This window comes from Acipenser ruthenus, chromosome 38 (assembly GCF_902713425.1).
Source record: "Acipenser ruthenus chromosome 38, fAciRut3.2 maternal haplotype, whole genome shotgun sequence".
NCBI classification, from domain to species: domain Eukaryota; kingdom Metazoa; phylum Chordata; class Actinopteri; order Acipenseriformes; family Acipenseridae; genus Acipenser; species Acipenser ruthenus.
In genome coordinates, this window is record NC_081226.1 from 3055057 (window position 1) to 3075196 (window position 20140).

At 40.1% G+C, this 20140-nt stretch overlaps 1 protein-coding gene across 3 annotated transcripts in view; it reads right to left on the reverse strand.

Moving 5' to 3' along the window:
- LOC117433961 (gamma-aminobutyric acid type B receptor subunit 1) overlaps positions 1-10498 on the reverse strand; it is a 65377-nt gene extending 54879 nt beyond the window's left edge. For 2 of the 3 annotated variants that reach the window (XM_059009244.1, XM_059009245.1), the window contains exon 1: positions 9877-10497. The gene's annotated coding sequence lies outside the window, so the exon portion shown is untranslated. Of the gene's footprint in view, positions 1-9876 lie in introns of all 3 variants that reach the window. The other variant, XM_059009246.1, reaches the window with a different exon arrangement.
- Positions 10499-20140: the final 9642 nt, after the last annotated feature.

Genomic DNA, 20140 nt, shown 5'->3' on the forward strand with positions numbered 1-20140 from the left:
TTTGAGAAGCAGGACAGAGAGACTTCAGGCATCTTCCACGGCCACCACAATCCATAACTCTACAGCTCCATAGACACCTTCAACAGACAAGACCCACCCATTTCCACACAAACAATACTCCCAGAGCTTTGCATTGTGGGCTGTCATGGTCATTCACTGAATGCTAACCACTGAACTTGAATTAGAAAACACTGTCTGCCACAATCCTGAACTCTAATCCAGGGTTAGATCAATTATTTCTTTAGTCTTGATTATGTACTGTACTGAAAGACAATAAAATTTGCATTATTGGCTATATTTGTGTTTATGACAGTCATCTAAAGCTCTATAGGAGCAGCCCACCATCGCTAGAGCAATGCTTTGCTCCTCTCTTTTCCTGTAGACAACTGATGTGTCCATAAAAGTGATGCTGGGGGACTTGAATTCAGTCTCACCTCTATAGTAGGAGACAACAGTGGTAGGGCTTTTTTTAATCCAACAAACAAAGAAACAGAAAGAGAGAGGAACTCTTATAAAATGTTCCCTTATTAAAAGTACAGCAAAGTGTAATAAAGCATGGTAAAGTATGTGCAACCTTTGTAAAGCCCAGAGAGGTATGACAAAGCATTCTAAAAAACATGGCAAACCATGGTAAACTATGTTAAAGACTCAGTAGAACCATTGGAAAAACATTGGAAAACTGCAAAATCACTGTGCCTGTTTATCGAGGTAAATTTGTACAATGGAAGCTACTAACTAGAGAAAGTCATAATTAATGTAAATAAAGCATGTTAAAAAAAAAACAGGGCAAAGCACGGAAATTATGGTGAATAAAGAGTATATCCACAGGAAAAGCTTGGAAAACTGGTAAACGTTTATAAGAACAGAGAATGGTAAAAGGTCCTGCTAGAGAATTTGCCCGCTGTCTCTCTGTTTGTGGCACCAAGCCTATTTCTTTGACATTTAAATTGAAACACAACACTGTCAGTCATTTTGAGGACAGCAACAAGCAACAAAATGTCAAAAATCCCCAGCTATCAAAAGCACTAGACTGCCATTTAAAACACCTGGAAATGTGATTTTAAATTGAACCAGGATTACTGAGAAATACACTAATGGAAATTGCTACTGAAAATATCCACTACAGCATGCATTAGGCCACATACATAAACTGGGGTGGGGCAAGTTTCATATATGTAAAAACGTGAGGTGTGACGTATATATGCATCTACGTACATGACATAATGTCTTGGCATAGACTCCACAGGGAGTTGGAAGGTATCTCAAGGGTTCCACTGAGTCACTGCAGGCATGGAAACAAAACTCCTATTGCAGGTTTTACTATGAGCTTGATTAGCCTCCGTGTCTAGGTAACAAGCTCAGGTGTGTCTTAAAAAATGGATCAAAGTGTTATGCAAGGGGAGTCTTACTTCCATCCCTGCATTACTATTTCACACAACTGATGCAGAGAGGTGGGCTTAAGTGCCTCCCAAACATGTTCAACTGCATTGACATCATTGGAGTGGCCATGGAAGAAGTGCTCCTCAAACCATTCACAAATCTGGCACGGTGGATGGGTTTATTGTTGTCTTGAAAGCAGACATCGCCATCAGGGTTCAGGATTGCTGAATGGACTTGATCTGATGCTTAAGTAAACTATTCATTCGGCCTTCCAGAGTAATCAAGGGGTCCAGGGTATACCAGGAGAACATGTCCCACACCAGGGCCATGCTAAAGAGCCAGCGCCATCTAGTGTTCTGCCACTTTGGAACAAGTTCCTGGCAATACAGTTCTATGCACCAGATGGTGCTGATGCTTGCTTATATAAAGACACTTTGGCTGATCTAGCCTACATTATGTCTATGGCAGGCAACTAGAACTGAAGAGCAGCCCCTGAACTGATAGTAAAATTAATAATAATAATTGCAATAAGAACCACTCAGAATGATTGCATTATAAAAAAAAGTAAATGAGAAAAATGATTGGACAACTATTGGACAATTCAGAACGACTGTATTGAATTGCCACTGTTAGTGTGAATTGCCATCTCTTGGGTATAGTTAGCGTAGTGATCCCATTCTACCAGCTGCATCCCATTGTAGCTGCCCTATACTTGTGTGCTATCATTGCTCCTTTGTATAAAGAGAACCATTGTAGTGCTGCAATTGCTTCCTATTGAAGATCCCTTGGTGTCTTTTGTTTTAGCGCATTAGTGATAATGTTACTGCTGAAACAATATCAGCTAGGAAGTAGCAATAGAGCAACGTTACAAGCAATTAGTCACCCATTAGAGTGTGCCGGGCAGCTGTAAATCCAGGCAGTGTCCCAGACTCATTATCACAGACGGAGGCTGGACCATCATCAGCACATCATAAACCTGGCTTGATAGCACGGGCCGATGATAAACACTGTGCTGTAAATCACAGGGTTTCAGAAGACAGGCGGAGGAGGGGGAGGGAGGGAGAGAGTGATGAGAAGTAGGAGGGGAGAGTGGGATAGAGAGAGAGGGAGGAAGAGAGAGGGAGTGTGAGAGGGAGGGAGACAGGAGAGGAAGGGAAACAGGAGATGGGGAGAGTGGATAAAGAAAAAAGGGGGCAAAAATGATGGGAAAGGGAGAAGAAGAGAAAGAGGAAGTTGGGGGAGGGTGACGGGGCTCTTCTAAAAAAGTTCCCTAGAGTAAAAGCATAGCAAAGTGCAATGAAGCACAGTGAAAGCAATCAACCAACCAACCAACCAATCAATGGCAAAGCCATCTCAAAGCAGCGCTTCAACAATAGAAAAAAGAAAAAAATGCCTGTAAAATATGACCGAACAATAAAATAATAAAGTAAAATAAACACGCAAAAAAACATAAAATGTAATCACACTCCAAAAGGACTGCGAGAACAAATAGGCTTTCAGCCATGACTTAAACTTTGGAAAGGAATCAGCATTTCTGATGATCCTTGACAAAGCATTCCAGAGAGGCACAGCGAAGTGGGAAAAATTACCCTGCCTAGCGTGACATACCGTACCTAGACACTGGGGAAGCAGCAGCCCTGAATTTATAGATCAAGGCCAGGGTTATAAGGATGAAGCAGTTCTGATAAATAGGTCAACAACATCATTTTAAAAGTGATACGGAAGCTAACAGGAAGCCAATGCAGTCACAATAAATCAGATCTGACATGATCAACCCTTTTGGTACAGAATTATTATTTTAATTTTTTTTAATTAAATTTACAATGCCCAGCTATTGTAGTCCCAAGTTTCTCCCCAATTTAGAATTTCCATTTTTTTTTTCCCACGCAATTCCCCACACAGCTCAGGAGAACTGAAGGTTCAGTGGGCGTCCTCCGATCCCACAACCAAGCCAGCTTCCTCTTCTACACCCAGGAACTCGAGAGCAGATGTCAGCGAGCTACCGGCCTCTGGACAAAGGCCAGCCCTGCAGATGTCTGCTTTTGAGCTTACTAGGCCCCTGGCCGTCAGGGTCTGCTGTGGCACGATGAGGAGAAACAGTCCCTGTCGGTTTTGCCTGCTTAACCTTCAGAATCCCCAGCGAAGACCATCGCCTTCGCACAGCCAGGATGTGAACCTGCGCTCCCCTGACTGTATGACTCACCCTGCACACCACGCAGACACGCTTTTATCAGGTGAGCCATACAGTCAAAATTATTTCCTCTGCATTTTGAACGAGTTACAACCTCTTCACTAGTCGAGCAGCTACCCAGCATCACAAGAATCAATAGCATAGGTAAGCTTCGTGTTGCACAGAGAGGTAAGGTAAAGCATATTAAAAACATGATAACATATTGGGAATGCATGGTATAACTGTGGAAAAAAAAGTATGGGGGGAAAACTGCATTTTAAAATGCAGACAAGAGAAAAACAGAACCAGAAGAGAAGAGAAAGAACTGGCAACCTGGGGGAAAGTCACAAGTAAAGGGAGTCGATTAAAGATCATTTTGACCTGATAATCTGAAAATGATCGACCACAAGGCAGCGAGGTGAAGGCAGGAAGATGGAGAAGGGGCGTGGGCGAGTATGAATATGGATGGCTGCCTCCCAGCAAGCTGACATTGAGCTGAATTAAATGACAACATTTCCTCTCCCCGAGACACAGGATAGGAAAACAACAAGAGAGATGAGCCCAGCGTGGAGATGCGAGACAGGGCTGTGCTCATAACCAGCTTCCTTGTCTCTCAGTGCAGCAGAGTTACCAGCTTAGCCAGTACAGGAGAATCCACACACCTGCTAATATTAATTCAATCTATCCGGTCAACCCCCTTTAACTGCCTCTTACAGTACTAAACTGCTGCCTTCTCACTAGCATAAACTAATAGAAGAGAATCTGTCCAGTCAAACCCCTATCCCTGTCTCTTACAGTATAAACTACTGTCTATATTCTCACAAATATAAACTAATAGAAGTGAATCTGTCCAGTCAATCCCCTATCCCTGTCTCTTACAGTATAACCTACTGTCTATATTTTCACAAATATAAACTAACAAAAGTGAATCTGTCTAATTGACCTCCTATCTCTGTCTCTTACAGTATAAACTAATGTCTTTCTTCTCACCAAACTAGCAGAGGTGAATCTATCCAGTTGACTCCCCTTCCCTGTCTCTTACACCACAAGACTGCTGTCACTAATCAAATGCAATCTGTCCAATTTCCCTATGACTTAAGGCTACTGTTTTCTCACAAATAGAAACTAATAAAGTGACTCTTTCCAGTTAACCCTCTTCCCTTAAGGTCTAATCCTACTGCATTATCTCTGATACAAACTAACAGAAGTGAATCTGCCCATTTTGCCTTATCCTGTCTTTTACAGTACAAGCCTGCCTTATCACTGATACAACATTAATCTGTCCAGTTGACCTCCTTACTGCCTCGTTTCTACTGTCTGGCGCTACAGGCTTCAGCTGCCGAAAACAACAATCTCGGAAATTATTGCCGTGTGTCAACGGTCACTGGGGGATTGTGGGATTGTATTATTGTTTGTTTTAACCCTTGGATGCAACCCCAAAATACTCTATGCTGTTCCAGTAGTCAGGTCTTGGACCCGTACATGAAATAATGTACATTTGCTCAAAAAAACTTATTGATCCCTTTATTTAATAAGATGTTAAATGTCTCGTAGAAGGTCATGCAAAATCCAGAATAATGTATACCAAAGGGATTTATGAACGAAGTACAACAAGAAAAAAAAAAACACAATACAAACGTATTTATAACAATACAAATGCTCTAAGCTCTGTAATGGTGTGCATTATATATTCCTCTCTTATTGCTGTGTAATAAAGAGACCAAGCGACCCATGAAGCATTCTTCACCGCAGGTAGTTGACACACACAATGTGGCTGTGCTCCTTACACACATGGCGTTCACATTTGATGCATGTCATGGAGTTTTCATGGTCCTTCATCAAAGGGCAATACTGACATATTTTCTTCTTCGGTTGACCCTGCTCTTGGCTATGTGCTGTGTTTTTTTGTATTGCTGCACCATTGAGGTGATGACGGTTCTAGGAAGCCGGAGACTTCTTCCAACCTGCTTTTCATATGTGGTGTGACCATTTCCCTTACAAGTTCTTGTATAATAAGCGTTGCTTGTGTGTCAGCCATTCTCTGTATTCTGGATGCTGTGATATGTACAGCATGTAGTTTTCAGGCTAGCTACATCCAGAACGTTGTACTGCAGGACCTTTGGCCACCTTCTGGATTGTTGCTTGCAGGAATATGTATGAACCATCTGTCCATCAGGTCAGAGCCACCTTTTCTCACGCTGTAATGCTTAATACTTTTCTTTTGCTGCCTCTCTTCATGCATTGTGCTCAGTAAAATTACAGCCTTGCTGATTTTAGTACTGTAAACTCGACTCTTAGAAGCCTTCACCACAGCAGGGATGTCTGGCTCAGTTTGGCGGAGATACCCCACAAGTGTCAGTCCTTTCTCGAGCAGTGCTTCAGCAAGGGGCATGCTTGTGAATAAATGATCTGCTGTTATGTTGCGACTGGTGTTTCTCAATTGACTGCACAACTGCAGTACGATGTTTGATCCCAGATTCCTGTGGGCTTCTTCACTGGGCTGTTTTCCACTGCAGAATATCCCATCTAGAGCAAAGGAATTTAGTGCATCACACGGCAGTGATTCCATTTGAATCTGAAAGCTACCATGTGGTCCATTTGCAGACAGAAGTCTCTTGTCCTCTTGTTGCCAAACCTCAGAAAACAGCTAATATCTTCAAATCTTTCAACAGAGATTGTGGCTCGATACATTGGGTTTGAGAGTGGAGAGAGCTCCCGAGTGGAAACGTCCCAGTTTTGTTCATATCCCACTAAAAGGGAAAGGCCCAGAAAAGCCAGAAGCTTGTTTTTTAGATGTATCCTTTCATGCTCTCTTCTTACTTTCTGCTGTTCTTCATCCTTCAAGGTTTGTACAAACAGATCCCAGGTATCTTTGGGTAATACTGTTGTTGTTCCAGGTGCAGGACCCGGTGGGTTCCTCACTGTGTTGTTTCTTAGTGTTTTGCCTTGAGGTGGAAGATTTTCGTTCCAGTACGTGCCACTGCGGCTGGTTTGAAAGGTCTGCAGGGCGTTATCTTCCGGTTCCTCTTCAGAAGACTCAGATAAATCACTGTCCTCACTAGCACAGAATTCTGACACAAATTCAACATCTGAAGCTTACTGACAAACGCTAATAAACGAGCAGCATGTGCCGAAAGAGTCATAGTGTTTAATGACAAGGAAAGCAGAGGTGGAAATTATAGTCAAGACAAGCAAGACAACAGTAAAATAATTAGGGTCTACTGGACCTGATAACGGGACAATTAGGGCAGTGATAAGAATGTAACCTTTTCTCCTATACCAAAACATTTTTTTTAACTATCCTACAGAGTAGGGTCGTGGCAACATATGTATCTATAATGAAATGATTGCACTGCAGAACCAAGGTGGGGCTCTTTGACCCAGGGCTGCATCCTAGGGTTAAAGAAACTGGCAGTTTCATTACAAATAAAAAGGAATCAGGTTAAGAACAGACCTGTCATTGTGTTTATCATGAATACAACTTCAGACTTTTGTCTTGTGTGGCGAAGTGCAATGAACCGTGTGCAATTTAACAACGTATTCTACTTTTGCTGAATACAATAAAGTGGAAAGAAAAACAATAAAGAAAATATCATACGCGTACTTTACCTATCAGCCACAACGGTAGTGATTTCCCTGTCGGTTTCTTCTCTATACTTGCTTCCTTTGCAGCCAGTTTGGCTGCATGGAGTATGCGATACAAAACCTGAGCAGAGGGCCGTTCAGCCGCTCGGGCGAGCCGTGGAAACACCCTGTTTTGTTGCCGTGGGCAGCGATAGCCGGGAGTGGCAGGCCATGGAAGCGGGGTATTAGATTACAACACTGAAGTTCCTCTACACTGTCACAGAGAGTCCTGCCCCTCCCTTGCTCCAGTCCACACTGTCACACTGTAAATACTACAGAGCGGTTCTTGTATTTGCCCAGGCAGAAAATTAATTTGGTTAATATTCCTTTCGCTAGGTTTACTAGATTTTAGGCATGTTTTATTTTATTTTTTTTAAATCAGCCAATCAGTATACTTACTTGTGTAGATGAACATTTTGCAATGCCAATCACTCTAAATACATTTGAGGGTTGGAATCAAGACTCCCATTGCATAGCAGTTAGATCCAATCCTGGGTTTACTATGAGTTTAATAACCTGAACTTGTTACCTATACACTGGGGCTAATCAAGCTTGTAGTAAAACCTGGAAAAGGTGAATTTGCTATGTAATAAGACTGAGGCTGACTTTTACTGTATCCTTGACACTGAGGAATACTCTACTGGAATTGATTTAAAGTGTACCCAAGCATTCCTTTAAAAGTTCTGGACTCTTTTCCTAAAGCAGTGCTGTGCTTGTTGGGTATAAAACAGAGTAATAACCCAGGGAGATATTTTTATTTATTTTTCCTTTTAGAAGATTGGAGTTGATTCCAGGTCTTTGAAAGTCTGTTTAATTCCGGATGTGTGTCTCTACTGAGGGGGTAGGGAGTGTTTTCTAGTTTTTTCTCAGCACAATTGAACTGTACACAGCAAGTACCAAGAGGTTTGAGATTTACATTGAAGATATACAGCGAGTATCAACATGAAACTGACACACACACACACACACACACACACACTGACGCACACACAGGAACATGCACACTGACACACACACACACACACTGTAATACACTGACGCACACACAGGAACATGCACACTGAAACACAAACTGTCAGAACCACACACACTGACACACACAGGAACATGCACACTGACACACACACACACTATCACACACAGGAATGCACACTGTTACACAAACTGTCACAAAACACACACACAAACATTGAGACTCACACCCACAGACATCCAATCACACACACACACAAACACAGACATCCAAACACAGACTGCTTCAGACAGACACAAGTCCACTTTTAGCTTGGTCTGAATCCAAGAAGAAAAAAAAATGAAGAGAAAAAGCTTGTGACCATCGTGTTTGTCCTCTTTGAGGTTGTATATGCAATAAATGTACTCACTTTTATAGCAGGGGGAGGTACACTGAAACAATATATAAGTCTTAACCCTTAACCCACAAGAGACAGGGTAATTGTATTTGTGATAAGGCAGGTGTTGACCTGGCATAGCAATGTCAATAGTGCCATGGTCTCCTGTGGGCAGCTAGGACGTCACTGACCAGAGGAAAAAATAAAGATTTCAGTTGATAAAATTATTTTGTGTGTCCAATACTCGTTGATTAATACCAGCCTCTAAAAACTGAAGCTGATTGCGGGACACAGTCTGTCTGCATGTGTAATGAAACCAAACTCTGAGAGAATGTTAAACAGACACCCAAATAATGATATTGTAATGTCAAACTGAACATGCAGGACACAGCTTTTCATATTAAAACTAAAAGCCATTTGGATAAAACACGTCCCCATTCACAAACGACCACAACATACTGTAATGCCAGGTGGATATTTCAATATTTGAACATGGCTAGTTAATTTATTATAACGCATAGAGTCGTCACCGGGCGTTTCGGTTTCACATACACGGTAAATAAACAACGTTGTACATTTTTATTAAAAAATATAACCCATTCACCATGTTTATGTTTTTGTAAATCATTATAGATACTAAAACGCAAAGCGCCTACCTTAGCTTAAAACGGGTGCATTTGAGTCCAAAAACGCAACGCGTAAACCAGCAGTCATACAGTACGCATTAATAACATACTGTATTACATTTAAAAAAAAAAAAAAAACTACAATTGAAAGCTTCTGTGAACTAGAAATGCAGATTACTACAATCCCATCTAAATAACATGTACTTAATATTATATCCAGAAACGAGACTACCGTTTAAGCGTCCAGAGAAACCCATACCGAAGTCATTTAGGTTGCAGCATTGCATTCGACGTTTTTATATCGCTAAAAGCATCGACATCAAATACAAATAATGTATTAATCTAGTAGTATGTAAAGTCACATTTACATATTGCATATTAGAGAATGGAAACCTATGAAACCAGTATTCAAATCTACAATGTATCAGAAGATTACAAGATTGTGTTTTTTAAAAGTAGCCTACTCTATCCAATAGCTTTTTTTTCAGAGAACATGTATATTACACCAGACCATACATTAATATGTGCTAGCGGGACATGAACACAAACAAATTCATACAGCCAGTCCTTAGCAAACATAAATAAATTATCAAGATATTATACAATTAAATATAAATGTATTTAAATATAAACCATAGCCGATGTAATAATAATAATAATAATAATAATAATAATAATAATAATAATAATAATAATAATAATAATAATAATAATAATAATAACTTACCTTAATATTATTGTCAATGTTCAGTCACGGTTTTTATTTTTATAAATATATAGGCCTGTAGTTATGTGTTTATTTTCTAATAAAATTATATAATCCAGACTCGTCCAAACATTCACTCCTTGTGGTTATATATAAATAAATAAACCTAACCGCTATTACAAAATGAATAATCTATACAGTTGATTCGGGTTCTTAAAAAAATAAGTGGAAATATCATAAATGAGTAATATAATTATAAATACATGTCCGTATGGTACTGTATTTTTAACTTTCTGCTTCGGTCGAATTATGGCTTTTCAGATACCGGGAAGAAAAATAAATAAATAAACAAACAAGGAAACAAATACACAAATGAAGTAGAAGATTTAAAAATATAGATATAAAATAGTATCGTTAACTGTCTGCTTGATTAAAAGGTATTAGGAATATAGATACTGGTATATATACATTTCTATATTCTGCTTTCTAACGCGGCGTGGAGGTGAGAGAAAAATACAGTGCGCACGGTAATGCACAAAATCCAGATGTAGACAAAAATACATATATATTGCTATTGGACGACAGCACGGAAGCTACCGGCAGAACGATTTTTCCCTTCTGCAAAAGATCTCTCTCTCTCTCTCTGTCTGTCTCCCTGCTTCGCTCCACACACGCTACGTCAGTGCGCGTCATTAGGCTTGCTTTCTCTCTCACCACAGCCCTCCTCCTCCTCTCTCACTCACCCGAAAAGATTGTTCGGCAATCTATATATCGATCTTTCTTTCCACTATCTAAAGTATGTATCTATCTGAAACAAAAACACATTGGAAATGTGAAAAAAAAAACAAAAAAACGCCGTGTTATCAAAAGCGCCCCACCACTTTGACAGTTGTGCCGATTTTCTTGGTGCTGGCCAAGGTTACTGCAATGGTTTCTTGAAACTTGGCTTGTGCTTTTGATATCATTATTTTAAATGGCTGGGCACTTTTGATGACTTGTCGTTTTTTCATAATTTCCAATGTGTTTTTGTTTCAAATATCACTTCTTTTTTCACTTTATAACACACACACACACACACACACACACACACACACACACACACACACACACATTACGGGAATAACTACATTTTTCAACCTATACTGAGACAATGCTTTGCCGTTTAGAGAGGATAAATGTAAATAGTAGCCTAGTCTGTTGAAAGGGTTAAGATATGAATGTGTGTAGCGTAGCGGTTATAGAGTGAAAGTATGATATATATAAGATATAAACCAAGACGGTCCATGCGGTTCCTATGATATATTTATCACACCTGGGGTGGGGATAAGGCTCGCGGCGTCAGCCGAGGGCTTTAACCACTCCAGAATATATATATATATATATATATATATATATATATATATATATATATATATATATATATATATATATATAATCATAGGACTGCACGGCCCGAAATGGTGTATACAGCGTATAACACGGCTAACTGTCATTTGGGTGATGACAAATAATTAAAACATATTTTAAATTAATACAAAACCAGAAACTTTTATTGTGTATACATCCGCAGTGTAATATAGTCCCTACTTTAATTTAATGTATTGCTCGCTTATTAAAAATAAATTGCACATGTCCGTTTATTGTGAATTGTGGCATCTCACTTGAAGCTAGAGGACTAAGCACACGCTGATGATGGGCGGAGTTTCAGATGACGCGAGGAAGTAAGGGGAGCAGGTGCCATGACGCTGAAACTGCATCTTCAGGGGAGTTTGTGTCCTTGTTATATGCGAGGCACACATATTCAAGTCTGTTTCCATCCTTTCAGGTCACAAAATATGTTTTTATTAGCTGCCAGACACCTTCGCGTCCAAGTCCTGCCAGATTAAGTTGACGTTCAAACCAGACTTTACGCACCAAGCTGACCGCAGTGTCAGGGGACAGTGCCCCAGTTTCCCGCAGACGCTTCAAATCCAGGCCGGTAATTCGGGGGGTGGTGTCTGGCCTTGTCTTTACCTGCTTTTCTAAAAGTTTTCCTGACTGACAGGAATATGTTCTTGCTGGTTTTAAACTCCCAGTCAGCAGAGATGTTACAACTTCTACTGTTATATAACTGGACACTGAATACCGGCCCCCAGTTGAACATGTTGCACTGGCATAAAATTCCCTTATGTTGTTGAGATTTTTTTTTGACATTTCCTTAAAATGAATGGCCATATTTTTGTCTTTAAACCAGTCTTTAAGTACATTACCAGCCCATGCTGTAGTTTTTTTTCTTCTTCTATTTCACTGTTTGTTGTATACTCTTGACAGTTGTATATTTTTTTTTTCATGTGGACTGTTGTCTTCACTCAGTAAGTTGGTGTTGTACCAGTTATCTGGAATTTCATCCCCAAATATTATTATTAGTTTGTTTAGCAGACGCCTTTATCCAAGGCGACTTAGAGACTAGGGTGTGTGAACTATGCATCAGCTGCAGAGTCACTTATAATTACGTCTCACCCGAAAGACGGAGCACTAGGAGGTTAAGTGACTTGCTCAGGGTCACACAGTGAGTCAGTGGCTGAGGTGGGATTTGAACTGGGGACCTCCTGGTTACAAGCCATTTTCTTTAACCACTGGACCACACAGCCTCCTAAATATATTAAAGGAAATAGGTGGAGTGTCACTCATTTTTGGCAGTGGTTTTGTAACTAATAAATAAAATGGCAGTTTGTCGTGGAATTTATAATGCAGTGGTGCGTAGTGATTTATTCAGTGTGAAGCGGATCATTAGTATGCAAGCCATGGTATACGCTATATATACACACGGTCATGTGATGCTGTTTAACCAATCAGAGGATGTTATTATTCCAAGCCATGTTTACATTTTAAATAGTGCGCAGATAGGTTTGTTGATTGTTTGAGTAATATTGTTCCTTGGAATAAAAAAAATACTGAGCTCAATCATGTGATTTCATAAAAATGCCAGTTGCTCAGCATTTGTTATTTGAGTTGAGTTAAAATTGCCAAAATGAGTTGATTAAGAATCTGTATAAACAGCCATTCGAAAAGACATGATTTTAATTAACGCAAGAACAGCAAAAGACACGACCATGCCCCGCTTGAGTAATGAAGATCGCCTGCCTGCTATCGGCATGATTGAAGGCGGCCTGTCTGTGAGAGAAGTTGCCTGGAGAATGAGATGTTCTGCTTTAACAATTAGCAGACTAGTCCAGAGAAACCAGGAAACCGGCTCTGTGAGGGACGGGCCACGTCCTGGAAGGCAGATGGTCACCAAACCGTCCCAGGGCTGATTTGTGCCCCGCTGCCACCCGTTTTAGGCTATGATAGTAGTGAGTGATAGGACAGGGAGCATCAGGACCGACTTCACCACTTTACCACACAAAGCTACTGTCAAGCTGGTTAGTTTACAACGGATGGTCATCATGTGACAGGGGAAGAAACAGTTTTTTATTTCATTTTATTATTTAAGAAGATACTTCATACTGAAAAATAGTAGATTTTCCTTGTAAAATTATATTAGAATCACAAACACCACAAGGGTAAACAATGCTATTTCTTTGTCTCTTAACACCTCAGATATAAGGTAAACAGCAATGACTGGTTTCTGTTGAAGCAGAGTGCACAAAAGTCAAAAATAACCAATTAATAATTGTCATGTACTTGCTCTACTGTGGTCTAATTCGATCTAATGCATGAAGACATTTGTCATGTTACATTCCTCTCCCTGCGTTTCACTAACTCCACCCCGTTTTATTTACTGAGGTGAAGCCGCACGTTATCACGTGTGGTATGCGTGATGCAAACATATCGTTTCAATATCGTGGGTCAACAGGAAAACGTAGGTCTGTTATTAATATCATAATGGGCTATTTATTGAGATTAATGAAACTGTCTTCCCACTGATGTGGGGAATCTGTCCAGTCTCTCCCTGTCCCTTGCAGTATAATCATGTATTAAAGAATACTGTAATTTCCTGCAGTATTCTGCCGTAACCTATACAATAGTATTGTAATGACTCGGGCATTTGCAAAAGGACCTGTTATCTGTCCCGTTTGTTAATGTGTTCCACGGTTCCATTCCATTATCTAGCGGGATTCCCGCCTGTCTGGGACCTCCAATCCTGGACATGCATCCAGCCCCTAACTTCATCCGGGGCTGGGGTTCAGCTATTGCATACCCGAGGTTGCTGGCCGCTGGAAAAAGGGGGCGGGAGATAGTGGGGTATAAATGGGGGTGCATGTGCTTGCACGAGTGTGGTAGTTGAGAGAAGAGCTGTGAAAGAAGACGAGAACAAGCGGAAAGATTGAGAGTGGGAGACAGCCTGGAGTCAGACAGGGAGACAGGTTTTATTATTTTATTTTTGGACGTGGTCCACGGCTCACAGTTGTCCTTTTATTTCATTGTATCGTGCTCATAAACTGCTTGATTCGAAATGAGAGAACTGCCTGTGTGAACTAAAAGCAGGCTCCACACTCCACACTCTTGTTGTAAAATACAGTAACCCTCTGAGCTCCCCAATATTTTGATTTAGAAGTGGGATATCCAAGCCAAGGCTCCTAATGCCCTGTTCTTACATTGCCCTTGCTACTTTATGATGTTTGCATTAGTGTGTGTGGTTTTGGGTTCTGTTGCTCCAATACTGAATTTTCATCACTTTTCTCTAAATATACCTGGCTTTGAGCTTGCATTGGTCTTGTCTGGAGAATCCTAGATGCCAGGAATGTACTCTTTCCACTCTTCCAGCACCACAGTGTGTGGAGCAGGTGGGTATAATATAAACCACCGGCACCATGAAACCAGTTTGTAAAACTCATCTCGTTCCCAGTTTGAAACCTGGTGCCGGGTTCCATCTGCAGTCTACAATCCAATCTGCAACCAGACTAACTTGTCTGGGTTGTGTTTTTGTATAAATCCCTATTTTTAAATGAATTCCCCAACCTCCAGTGTTTCCCTGGCAGTATAATGTACTCACAGCCTTCACAGAAATCTTTTTTTTCAGCAGACACTGATTTAAAAGCTGAAATTGGACGCTGATTAGGTAACTTCCACAGCAGCCTGCAATCCTAAATCAGACTTGGAGACAGACAGACCCGATTGAAATGGATTTGACCTCAGATCTGCTGCTGATGGAAATGAACAGGTCTGATTTCAAACTGCATTCAAGTCTGTCCCAGTGGCAATTTAAGTAATGATGAAAATGAGGATGTAAATAATGTATCTACAATCTTTCCCACTCCTCCCCAACACACACCACTTGACAACTGAATTACTTCTGAATGTAATCACAATGTTTGGCATGCAATCTTTAGATTAGACAGTGTGGTATGCGTGATGCAAACATATCGTTTCAATATCGTGGGTCAACAGGAAAACGTAGGTCTGTTATTAATATCATAATGGGCTATTTATTGAGATTAATGAAACTGTCTTCCCACTGATGTGGGGAATCTGTCCAGTCTCTCCCTGTCCCTTGCAGTATAATCATGTATTAAAGAATACTGTAATTTCCTGCAGTATTCTGCCGTAACCTATACAATAGTATTGTAATGACTCAGGCATTTGCAAAAGGACCTGTTATCTGTCCCGTTTGTTAATGTGTTCCACGGTTCCATTCCATTATCTAGCGGGATTCCCGCCTGTCTGGGACCTCCAATCCTGGACATGCATCCAGCCCCTAACTTCATCCGGGGCTGGGGTTCAGCTATTGCATGCCCGAGGTTGCTGGCCGCTGGAAAAAGGGGGCGGGAGATAGTGGGGTATAAATGGGGGTGCATGTGCTTGCACGAGTGTGGTAGTTGAGAGAAGAGCTGTGAAAGAAGACGAGAACAAGCGGAAAGATTGAGAGTGGGAGACAGCCTGGAGTCAGACAGGGAGACAGGTTTTATTATTTTATTTTTGGACGTGGTCCACGGCTCACAGTTGTCCTTTTATTTCATTGTATCGTGCTCATAAACTGCTTGATTCGAAATGAGAGAACTGCCTGTGTGAACTAAAAGCAGGCTCCACACTCCACACTCTTGTTGTAAAATACAGTAACCCTCTGAGCTCCCCAATATTTTGATTTAGAAGTGGGATATCCAAGCCAAGGCTCCTAATGCCCTGTTCTTACATTGCCCTTGCTACTTTATGATGTTTGCATTAGTGTGTGTGGTTTTGGGTTCTGTTGCTCCAATACTGAATTTTCATCACTTTTCTCTAAATATACCTGGCTTTGAGCTTGCATTGGTCTTGTCTGGAGAATCCTAGATGCCAGGAATGTACTCTTTCCACTCTTCCAGCACCACCTACTCCCTCTGTGTGTGGAGCAGGTGGGTATAATATAAACCACCGGCACCATGAAACCAGTTTGTAAAACTCATCTCGTTCCCAGTTTGAAACCTGGTGCTGGTTCCATCTGCAGTCTACAATCCAATCTGCAACCAGACTCACTTGTATGGGTTGCGTTTTTGTATAAATCCCTATTTTTAAATGAATTCACCAACCTCCAGTGTTTCCCTGGCAGTATAATGTACTCACAGCCTTCACAGAAATCTTTTTTTTCAGCAGACACTGATTTAAAAGCTGAAATTGGACGCTGATTAGGTAACTTCCACAGCAGCCTGCAATCCTAAATCAGACTTGGAGACAGACAGACCCGATTGAAATGGATTTGACCTCAGATCTGCTGCTGATGGAAATGAACAGGTCTGATTTCAAACTGCATTCAAGTCTGTCCCAGTGGCAATTTATGTCATAAAGAAAACGAGGATGTAAATAATGTATCTACAATCTTTCCCACTCCTCCCCAACACACACCACTTGACAACTGAATTACTTCTGAATGTAATCACAATGTTTGGCATGCAATCTTTAGATTAGACAGCGATTGAACCTTACTTATTATAACCCACTGGTTATGAACCCCCTGCGAAGGGGGTATAGTGCAGGCGGTCGTACCTACGATTGTCATTCTTACATTTATCCATATATCTGGAGAACCACTTATCCAGTTGTCATGAACCTTGGTATTAACATTATTTATCAGAAGCTATTGAGAGGATCAGATCCTGGGGATATATGGAGGTATCAGTCAGTTCATCCATCTGTATGTCCGACTTACATATTTACACAGAATCACTTCTAACATTCCATTGCTAATTCTTATTCTACACCATTCTGTGATACTGTTGATATATGTTGTAGTCGTCTGCGTTTCCATCATACTCTGATTTTGAATTTACAGCTGTGGCAGTGGGGGATGGATGTTTCTGACATGCTTGTCATTTTTGTTGTTGTTATTAGCTAATGTATTGTTGCATTCTGCCCTAAGGTCATATGATGAATAGTTCAGCATTCAGTATTTAATGAAAAATGATTTGTGTTTCCCATTAAAAATGCAATGTTTGTCATCTTTTCAGAAATCAATTTTCAAATACAGAATACATACAAAAATGCCCTACTTCCAGTCATTTAATAGCCATTGTGTCTGTGCGTCATCTTGAATATTTTGTGGGCAAACAGAGCTAGCTCGCTCTCTCTCTCTCTCTCTCTCTCTCTCTCTCTCTCTCTCTCTCTCTCTCTCTCTCTCTCTCTCTCTCTCTCCATTACATTTTATGTGAAAGAATAACATAGTTATTTTATGTTACATTAAAAAGCACTACGGTTAATGCATAACATAAGAATCAGAATCCACTTTAACAGTGCAACTCAATTCTTACACGTCAGGCGAACGCACGGGCTAGAAAATGATGTCAGAGGAGGGAACGAGTGGAATCGATACCTCAATCTTCAAAGAATATTCAGAGCTGTAGCCTGGCCAAACCCAAAACAAATGTTTTGCAGACCATATTTGTATCAGGCAAGACATTTTGGCTGATCTAGACACATGATGTCAATGACAGGCAACTAGAACTGAAGAGCAGCACCTGAACTCGTAATCAAAACACCTTCAAATCAGACCTATCAATACACATAAATATCATTTGAAGCAACTTTATAAGTTGATATAAGATTGTCTTCTTGTGAGCACTCTATGTGGGCCAGAGGACTGCAAAGCTAAGCTGAATTAATTCTGCAACACAGTTATGACAACAATTGTAGCAAATTAGGATGTTCTGAAAACCAAAGGGTAGAAGACAAGCAAACAAATGAATCAGATTTTGAGTTGTTCTATTAAACACGTTTATATATTTTTATTTTTTAAACAGACCTATTTCGTTCTATGCTTTTTCTTGTTCCTATTTTGCAGCAGAACAATCTGTTTCATGGCCAGCTTCAGTCTCTTAGTCTAAAAAAAAAAAGTGACAATGCCAGCCCTCGCGACGACAGCCTGCTTGATTGAGATATTTCTCTAGAGTCGCCGGTCTGTTTGTCAGAGAGCCACGCGGGGAAATACTCGCAAATCAACAGCCAAGCTTGTACACTGTAATCAGTACACACAGCTATTAGCAGGAGATTACAGCATCATCACTCAGCACACAATCAATATTTCACCAGAGTGACGAGAGACGAAGACGGAGGGGGAAGGGGAGGGAGTCTGTGAGAGAGAGAGAGCAAGAGAGAGCACATGCTGAGAACAATACCCCCTTTTGTCTCCCCTATTCCTTCAAGAGGTTCTTCACAGTGCTGTAAAATCTACTGGTCCCCCATATAAAAGGGGTGCAAACCACTACTTTAAAATTTTTTATCTCTTATTAGCTGGCATTATCACTGCCACCCCTGTTATAAAGAAGTACAAATCAGCAATTTAACATCCATTTCCCAACCTCTTATTAGCACAAGCAACATCATCACTACCCTCCAATCCTTAAAGGAGCACTAAGTTTTCAAATTAATTTATTTACCTCTTATCGCTAGCAACATGATGACTGGCTACCCCGCTTAGCAAGGTTCTGAAATCCATTTTCTTGCCTCTTATTAACACTGGCAACATCACTTCAGGTTCCCTTTAAAGGAATGCTAGCCACAGCTTTACAATTCATGTTCTTATTCTTAACTCACACAAGCAGCATTACGACTGGTCCTCTTACCACTGGCTCCTTTTAAAGGAAAGCAAGCCACTACTTATAAACTCTCCAAGTGAAATGACCCAGGAAGTGTAAGACAGTCTAAAAGCATGGTTTGGAAACAGAGATTTCTGTAACCCAGTGTAGTACCAGATAGCATGTTTTAAAATGAGAATACATGTTTGCTAAAATGTGTGTTTCTTTCGAAACTGCACATTTGAGACCTATATAATGAATGAATGGGCTATCTAATTAATGGATGTGCATGGCACAGATCATTTATGGAACTGTTTTGTTAGCAACAATCGCTTTAACAAATGACTTGATAATTGAAAATACTCTAAATATATGCAGAACTTGTATATTTATAAACCAAGACACACATGGACTAACGGATAAACACATGGACGTCTCAAATATATCGCCAAGTGGGTGGTTAACAGGAGATAAAGAAATGTGTTCTTCAAATAGATAACATGGATAAAATCAACAAATAAATAAATAAATAAACTAGATTTGAAATTCCTTTTGTACGCTGGAAAAGCAAATCTGCTTTCCTTCTGCAGGCGAGGAAATTCATATCAATTTATAATGAGAGCTGTGAAAAAATAGCTCTTTTACTCTGCTTTGTGAAATAGGAGATCTTCAATAATTCAATTGTTTTAAATATAGTACAGGCAAGATGCTGTGTGCAGCTTAGGAGGCAAGGTTATTGGTGTGGCTGAGTACCCGTTTGTATCAGAGTGTGTGTGTGTGTGTGTGTGTGTCTATCATCTGCAACAGAAACACACAGGACAGGTTAGGACATTGAAGACAAAATGAATAAATATGTTAATTAATCAGTTAAATAATTAATTAATTAAAATGGAACTCACCACAATGGTAATCTATAGTTTTGTTAATACAATGTTATATATATATATATACACATACAGTTATGCTTCAATGTCATTTTCACTAAGACCATGTAATGAAATCAACCAGAATTGTTTGATTTCTCTTTGCTGTAAGATTACAACTTGAAATGCCTTCCGATATCCGTGAAATGTAAAATAATTTAAAAAATCACGTTCTATTTTGCAATAAGCATTTAGTATTTAATAACAATACATGGCAGACCATATAGATTTAGTACGGAAATTATTAATTAAACAAGCATATTAGTGCCATCCGTCCCCCGTCATGGTTGGAAATTCAAAACGATAGCTATCCGTGGAAAAATATTTGACAGACAGACAGCTTGTGCTAACAGCCTATGTCTTTTTTGATCATAACTGGATATGCTGTTGTCTTGATAT